The sequence below is a fragment of the Conger conger genome, chromosome 12 (assembly GCF_963514075.1).
Source record: "Conger conger chromosome 12, fConCon1.1, whole genome shotgun sequence".
In the NCBI taxonomy this organism is placed as follows: Eukaryota; Metazoa; Chordata; class Actinopteri; order Anguilliformes; family Congridae; genus Conger; species Conger conger.
Window position 1 is genome coordinate 37,828,744 of NC_083771.1, and position 9,355 is coordinate 37,838,098.

The window sequence follows — 9,355 nt, forward strand, 5'->3', positions numbered from 1 at the left end:
GAACCCCAATTTTCAACCAATGAGCTTCAATTATTGTATTGTAATTATTGTTATGAGTCCCGGTCCATCAACTGTATATTTTGAAACCTGAATTTTAGGACTATAAACACAGGCAGAGGGTGAGTCAATGAGCATTTTTCAATGATAGGAAGGGATTTACATAATATGTCTTGTAATAATATTTTATTAAAAAAATGGTACGATTGTACCTTTAAAATATGTATATATTTTTTATCATAAAAGACCAAAGATCTCTTTGGAGAGGTCCATTGATTGACCAATAATTATGAGAGCCTGTTATTGTCATTGTTTCATTTTAATATGACCTGTTCTGAGTTCCTTTCTGAGGTGTATATCAGTAAATTTCCTGGATATAGCAAGAGATTTGGTGGAAAGCATTTGGAAGACCGTTTGAGAAGGGAAAGAAGCAGACCAGGAAAATAGTTATTTGAAACTACAAATACAAATGTTTCCTGAATCAATTTGTGGCTGTATATTAAATATGTATGGAATTGAGGTCATGCCTATGTGAAGTGCAGAATGGAGTTGGTTGACATCTGATTTAAAAAAAATGAACATGGTATTCTGTTGAATATTGTGATTTGAGGGAGACTTAATGTGCTCTCTAAATAAGCAGAGGAACCAGATGTGTTTCAGTAGCTTCAAAACTTATTTTCACTGAGAGTGGTATTTGAGAGCATGCTGCCATTTTCTGCAGATTTGCATCCCCGATGTTTTGAACAGCTGCCAGCAGCATTGACTGGGAAGTAATTAGGAGTGAGGATTAAATGACAAGAAAAGTGGCTTTCCGTCACGTACAGTAACAGGGATAGCAATGGAAATGGTCAAATGTGGCACAAGGAAACTGATACTTAGTGGGCAGACACGGTTGGCTCCTTACTGTGGTGATGTAGCACTGCACAGGACAGCGTATCCTGTATTTAACAGAGTCCCTGTATGTAGGGCTTTTAATCAACACATCACGTGGTACTTACTGTTTCAAGCTGACTTTATAGAACACACGTGCTCCTGGAAGTTTAGCGATGTCAGTTTTTGTTCTTCATATTCAAACCTGGAGATTGTTTTTCCTTAAAAAAAACTAAAAACTAAAGCTGATGCACTGCATTGGAGTTCAGAATAAATGGAAGACTAAATAAGACTAAAAAAGAGGTAAATATTTTATTTTAAGCATAGACGCTTTGCCTAAATGTCATCCAAAAACTTTAAATCAGAAAAATTAAAGACTACTTATGGTTTATTGCTGATCACATCACCTCACAAAATCCCATTATGGCAAGGAATTCTGCACATGAATCATGAATCAAGCCTTAAAGAACATTACCTCTTAATAGCAATTAACAGCGTCCCATAAAATGGTTCCAGGGCATCTATAAAGACATTCTTTGCTAGACTCGTAGTTCTTGTGGATAACCTCTGTGTATTTAAACTTTCAATCTTCTGGCTAGGATGTGGTTTTTAAACACGTAATTTTGATGGCAGGGAATGGTTATAAGCAGAGTACTGACTGGGACTACTGTCTCATTTAGGGTTCACAGTTGATATGGACACAGTGGCACAGGTTGGCGATCACCTGGAAACTAAGCATTAGAGAAAGGGACAAAAACAAGGTCCAAATGGGGATAAGGACCAGACACATGTTCAGACCATTAAGGCTCCACAGGCCTATCTGTCCTTGTTTTCCACTTGTGTTATACCAACTCATTGATACATATCCTGTCATACTCCTACAGAAAATACATTTAGTTCCTAGACTGACATTGTTGTGCAATATCTGCCTTCCCAAAAGAGTGAGGCTGAGATATAGTATTTCCTGTGGGCTGGAGGTAACAGATACAAAGAGAGCAGACAGGTTTTTTATCACTGTATAAACATGGAGGATGAAGTAATGCCACAGTCCATGTCTGTTTGTCAGTTTGCTGGTCCTGAAAGCCCACTCCATCCCCTCTGCTGCTAGAGCTTCACTCCTGTTTGCCCGGTTTAGAGGAGATGACTTTAATCTTTGGGGCAGTGCATAAGCTGGGGCCATTTGGCTTCACACGAAGTCTAATGAGAGAGGACGTCTGGATGTGAAGATTGTAATTTAGGTTTGAGACACCCTCTTCCAGACTGGGCATTGGTGAGGTTGGTTACTTAATTAAATGGTTTTAATTGTATCCCTCCTTATAAACACTCTCTTAACGTATGGCCAATTTCTACAGAAAAAGACTGATTCTGATTGTGTGTTTATACTTTGTGATCATCACAAACAGATGTTTCTGTTGCTATGATGATATAAATGCTCTTTTATAGAATTTGTCAGAAGAGTACTTTTCCACATGAACAATGACATATTGTGAAAATGTTTTTGGAGGCACAAGTAAACACTGAAATATTAGTGAAACAAGAGAGATAATCTTTAGCCAATCAGTGAGTAACACTATTCATATTCTAAGCTTGATACCCAATATTTGACTCTGCATATGAATATAACATGAATGAGGTCTTAATATTTTTCATAGTAGTCAGCATTAATAGTGTATATTAAAAGTAAAATATTTATCTTAAAGATATTAGGTAATCTCACTTCTATATTGGCCCCTTGACTAGACACCTCATACTGAAATCCAAATCCAAAAATAGCAGTGACTAAATCTTGAGGTTTGGATGATCTCATTGACCACATCATAAGTGACCCAGTGATTCCAGCAGGACTCCAGAGCAGTGAGATCATGTGGTCTACAGGAACCCTGTTCTAATATCACCAGTTCACCGGGAATCTGTCTGCAGCTCTCAGATAGGAGAATGCTTTAACAGCTGTTCACAGCCCACCACTCAGGGAGTTAAGTTCAGAGCATCTCCCAGAAATGTGTGAATACTGCTATTCAATGTTCTTTCAAACTGAATAGTGAATATGGTGAAATGTTTTCTTTAATAGTATGTTAATTGATGGGCTTCATTGGTTATTATTTTATTTGGATTGGTGAATCTCTTGTCTCTTGTAGGCACTCCACTTATCCAGATCATATACGAATGACTGCATCCAGACATCTTGCACAAGCTTTGGTTCAAAGAAATACAGAGAGTTTATAAATGTACATACTCCTGCCTAGAGAAAGAATACACTCTGTGAGCGATCAAAAGTGTCCACAGCTTGGTTGTCAGAGTAATAAGTACGTTCCTACAGAGTTCAGTTTCTACAGTATGTTCTCATATTCTGCATGAATGTAGCTAGCTACCATTCATCCTAACAATATCAAATATATTACGGGTCATATCTGTCTGAAAAAGAAGAGAAAAAAAACCCCAGTCAAACAGACAACCACCCAGAATCCAGAATAGACCCATTAGCTATGGTAAACCAGGCATTTTTTTGCACCCCAAAAATGCCAGCAGCAAAACTACCCATATCCTCTTGTAAAATGCAGACATGAAAAATTCTCATTTAGCTTCACAATATGAATCATATTCCTTATATGTCTAATGGCTATTAGCTAGAGATACAGAATATGCCTACTTGACCTTAAAACCCATATGTCTGTTATTTCTATAAACTTTGTATCACTTTTATTTATATTACTCTCTCCACTCATATTTTAAATAAAAGTTCCAAAATGAGGGATTGGACATGGGCTTTATTTCATCAACCCAATGTCCAGTTAAACCACCAGAATGAATGGTCCAGTTTCGCTGCATTGCATTTTATCAACATACACTCAATTAGAAACATTTTTACTTCAGTACACATTCATGCAATCATCAAATCAGCCAATTGTATGGCAGCAGTGCAATGCATACAGTCACATCAACCATCAGAATGGGGAAAAAATGTGATCTAAGTGACTTTGAGCGTGGAATGATTGTTGGTGGCAGAGTGGTTTGAGTATCTCAGAAACTGCTGATCTCCTGGTATTTTTACACACACTAGTCTCTAGAGTTTGCAAAGAATGGTGCAAAAAACTAAAACAAATCCAGTGAGCAGCAGTTCTACAGGCAGAAACGCCTTGTTAATGAGAGACATCAGAGGAGAATAGCCAGACTGGTCAAAGCTGACAGGAAGGTGAAAGTAACGCAAATAATCACATATTACAACAGTGATATGCAGAAGAGCATCACTGAACACACAACGCATCATAGCTCAAAGTGGATAGGCTACAGCAGCAGAAGTCTAATAAATACCTAATAATAAGCTTGGTGAGTGCACATTTTTATCAAAAATCCTATTTCCCCATTGGACTCCAATTTACGTATTTCCCCAAGCACACAGACAAATATAGCCTATAGATGTATATGATATTGATCTGATCTCACAAATGAGCATGAGCAGTGAACCAAACTATTGCACTTGCTGGTGCCCTGTGAGGCTGAATTTCTCCCCGTACTGTTGCTTTCTATTGCCGTTGTCATCTATATGAACTATACACTCTAACGAGGGAACCCATGTCAGAAGGAACTTCCGGGTTAGCCTACAATAAAGACGTCATCACTGTAAGATGTGAGCATAATATGTTTTAAAAGATTTTAAAGTTTGGTGTGCAAGACACAAGTTTCAGCTATTTTTATAAACTCTGCAATATGCAGACCAGAATTGTATGTTTTAAAATGTAAATGTTTTTAAACTGCATTCTTTAAATACAAGCAAGCTAAATGTATGCCATACTGCAATACTGTATAATAACATTTCTCACACACACACATATTAAATAGAGATAGACAACTGTGACCCCGCTTTAACATTTTCATTAAATGAATATCTTTTTTTTTTTTTACAAAAAAGTGATAAAAAGCTACAAACACCTACATACATACAAGGTTGATGAATGTGTGGCAACAGCATCAGTGGTGCAATAAATATGTAAAGTAATACAGAAAGGAGCCTGGTGAAAAGTTTTGTATTGGGGAGAAAACAGATAGAATAACATAAGCCAAGCATAAAAACAGATCATTGGTGTATTTAAGCTCCTCTCAGCTCCTCTGTATGACAGCCAGCCCTGGAGGAGTGAATGAATAGCTCACTCTAATATATATGAGCTTTGCTGTGGCAGTCGACTGTGAAACACCTTTTATAAGATATCACATCACTTGCAGAGAAAGTCTATTTCCAGATGAATCAATGACTTTGTTATATTGAACTTTTGCTGTGCTTGTACAAGCATTGGTCCTGTCCCGCTTGGACTATTGCAATTATCTGCTGGCTGACCTTCCAGCATCCACCATCAGACCCCTCCAACTGATCCAGAATGCCGCAGCCTGTCTGGTATTCAATGTTCCCAGACATTCACATGTCACCCCCCTGCTCAGCAACTTCCCCTGGCTGCCTGTTATGGCTCGCATCAAATTTAAAACTCTGGTGCTCACGTACCAGGCAGTTAAGTGATCAGCCCCCGTATATATTCAATCACTTATCAAGACATATACACCAGCAAGACCCCTCCGTTCCATTACTTTTGGATGCCTGGCCTCTCCCCCTCGCCGCACCTGCACTTCTCGGTCATGAAGACAATTCTGCTGTCTGTTCTGGCCCCACGGTGGTGGAATGGCCTTCCTGTGGATGTCAGAACAGCAGAGTCTCTGACCACTTTCAAACGCAGACTGAAGACTCATCTCTTCTGGCTGCAACTTTTCCCCCCTACCTCACCACCATGATTAGTGATTTAATGTAATGCTGGAATTATCTAAGCAGAAGATGAAGGCATAATTTTTTAAAGCAAAGGGAGACCCTCCCCAGTATTAGTGTAGTTTCAAAAGTATTGGAACAGCAAGGTAAATTCCTTTATTTTTGAAATGTACATGAGACATGAGATGACAGATCTGAATTTCAGCTTTTATTTCCTAGTATTTTTATCTAGATGTGCTAAACAACTTAGACCATTTCACCCTTTGTATCAGACCACCCAATTTTTAGGTGAGTAAAAGTATTGGAACATGTGACTGACAGGTGTTTCTTGTTGTCCAGATGTGTCCAGTTAGATCGATTGGTTAAACAATAAATAGTTTTGAATGTCTACTCTTGGTTTTAGCTTTGGGTTTTGCCTGTGAAGACTGCATTTGTGTTAGAAAAGATAAAACAACATGAAGACCAGAGAGCTGACTTTGGGAGAAAAACAAGCCATTTTGAAGCTTAGAAAAGAGGGGAAAATCAATCAGAGCCCTTGCACAAGCATTGGGGATAGCTTGTACAAAATATTGGAATGTCCTGAAAAAGAAGGAAACTGCTGGCATACTGAGCATCGAATAGGTCGACCAAGGAAAACAACAGCAGTTGATGACAGAAACATTGTGAGAACTGTGAAGAAAAACCCCAAACATCAGTCAGTGACAATCCCAAACAATCTCCACAGGGCCGGGGTGAAGGTATCTCAATTTGAAGAAGACTTTTTAGAAATTACAATTTGCAAAGAAGTACAGAGATGAGCGACAGAAGTTCTGGCACAAAGTTTTATGGATGGATGAGACCAAGATTAACCTATAGCTAACTGATGGAAAGGCCAATACTTTTATTACTTAAAAAAATGGGTTGTCTGATACCAAAGGTGCTATATTCTAAGTAGTTTAACACATCTAAGTGTAAATACAAGGAAATAAAAGCTGAAATTCTGTTGTCTCTGGTTCATCTTTTAATCTCAAGCACAAATGTATTCAGTGTATTGCAAAAACAAAGGAATTGGCCTTGCTGTTCCAATTCTTTTGGAGGGCACTGCATGTCTGTCTCAAATAATTTGCAAAACAAACTTATATTTCTACCAAACCAGAAATATGTTGGCCGGACGTACAATAAAAGTGAGCTAAGAAAAAAAAATCATGCAACTTCTGAATTCTATATTTACATTCTTATATTGGAACATTCTTTTTTGACTTGGAAATGGTATAAACAATTATTACAATATGTATTTTATTGTGGCGAGGTGAGGCTTGCAAACTGTGAGCATGGCGAGGGGGAGGCTGGAGTTTTATTGCCAGGCAAATAAGAGGCTGATAATTATCGAAACTACTGTTCTATTAGGTCGCGTTTTTTTAAATTATTATTACAGAAATACAAACGCAAAAATAATTTATGAAGTAGACAACTCAACCGCAATGGGGCAGCATTTCGTGCTATTCATTTTAAATACATATTTGAACCAGTCAATGCACTGCAATAAATAACATTGCCAGTATTTTGCCAATCACCAAAACAATAATAGAGATAAACATCTTCACAGGTTGGCAATGACTCACATTTCACAATACTAACGAATAATTATTGAGAGGACAAAATGTTCTGAACATTTTTAAAGGCATGATATATGGCCTTATAAATTATATGTGACATGAGCTTACTGTGACTGTGGAAGATGTTTAGAAGAGGCCCATGATGTAAATGTTGATGGCAAAATCATTATATTTGGAAATGCATTACATACCTTATTCATTGCATCACTTTCACCAAAATTGTTATTCCTAAAGGAGCCAATAATTTGAAGTAATTTGTCAAAGCACTTGGCCAGGAATATATTTTCCTCCATCTTCTGAGCAGAACATTCAACAAACAACCTTTCCAAGACTAGCCATGAAGAATGACCTATAGGAGAACCAGGTATATTGAATTACTGGATGCATGCCCACTGAAAGTGAGTATTTGACCATCAACCACACATTTTCAGAAATTATGGGGAAGAAACAAACCATGCGCACACGAATATATGCAGAGATTAATGGATGCTAATCTGAACTGCTGCTCTTCTCTGAAATATGATAGAGTATATTCAGACTATGTACAACAACTATATGATTAATGTAATTCAGACATACTGCTTGCTCTTTTAGATACTATACAAATGGTTGAGTAATGCAATAGAACCCTAGATTACAAAATTTCTTATGACAATGTTATTAGTATTTAAAACACCCCGCTACATGTACCCAAAAGCCTTGATGTTTAAAGTGAACCATTTCATCATATTTGGTGGCCCCACAGTATCTCTTGTTCATGATTCATGCTTAAATGAAACACTATGTGAATGCTTATTTTTCAAGTACTCGATTTTTCTGACTTTTCAGACTTCCATATGTAGCCAGACTTTCACATCTTCCTGATAAGCAAAGATGTCTAAACATAGCTAATAAGCTAATCTCTCTGGGGAGCTTGGGTTACTGGTTGTAAGGGGAAGTGTTTACGATTACAGTAGGTAAGGTGAACAGAGCAATGAACAGAGACAATTTATCAGTTACTTGCATTGTGTCATGTGTCATATACACTCAGTCAGCACTTTATTATTTTTAGACTTATTGGTCTTTTGCTGCTGTAGCCTATCAACTTAAAGGTTTGACACATTGTGTGTACAGAGATGCTCTTCTGCATACCACTGTCGTAATGTGTGGTTATTTGCGCTACTGTAAACTTCCTGTCAGCTTTAACCAGTCTGGCCCTTCTCCTCTGACCTCTCTCATTAACAAGGAATTTTTGCAGAACTGCTGCTCACTGGATGTTTTTTGTTTTATTGCATCATTCTCTGCAAACTCTAGAAACAGTGAAAATCTCAGGAGATCGGCAGTTTCTGAGATACTTAAACCACCCTGTCTGACACCAACAATCATTCCATGGTCAAAGTCACTTTGATAACATTTATTCTACATTCTGACATTTTGTCTGAAAAACAGCTGAAACTCTTGACCATGTCTGCATGCTTTTATGCATTTAGTTATTAGTTATTTTTGCTGTCACATAATTGGCTGATTAAATATTAACGAGCTGGTGTGCAGGTCTACCTAATAAAGTGTTCACTGAGTGCACAGTATGTTATGTCTTCCGTTTCCTCGACCATGTTGTCTATTGATAAGAAAAAAAAAAAAATCATTGTTAATTTATTGTACAGTACCATATCTATGACCCAGCAATTCATCTTCGTCCTCAGTATGGGGCATGAGTATCTGGTCTTAATCTCAATAACTATATCGGCTAGTATGCTGAAAATAAAAAGAATATAAATAAAGTTTAGCAACTCATTTTAATCTTTCAAGAAAATTAAATCCAACATTTTGTGTCTCAGAGAGATATTTTAAACAGAGATTTCAAGGCTTCCCAAAAACCCAGCTGGATATCAAGGCAAAAAACGAAACGTCGTACAATAAGTCAGCCGTTAAACTTTTTATATTTAACTGTAAAACTAAACAAGCTGTGGACCGGCAGCCCACATGTTTTACACAAGCGAAAAGCAAAGGAACGGGGAAAAGAAAGGAAAAAAAGTGTGGGGTCCCACACATGGTCCCCAGGAACCAATGGGCTGAACATCCTTGGTCACACCTTCTTGGTGTGGGGCCGTCTGATTAGGGCATAAACTCCCCATGAGCCCCCACTCTGGAGCACAGTGCAGGAAAC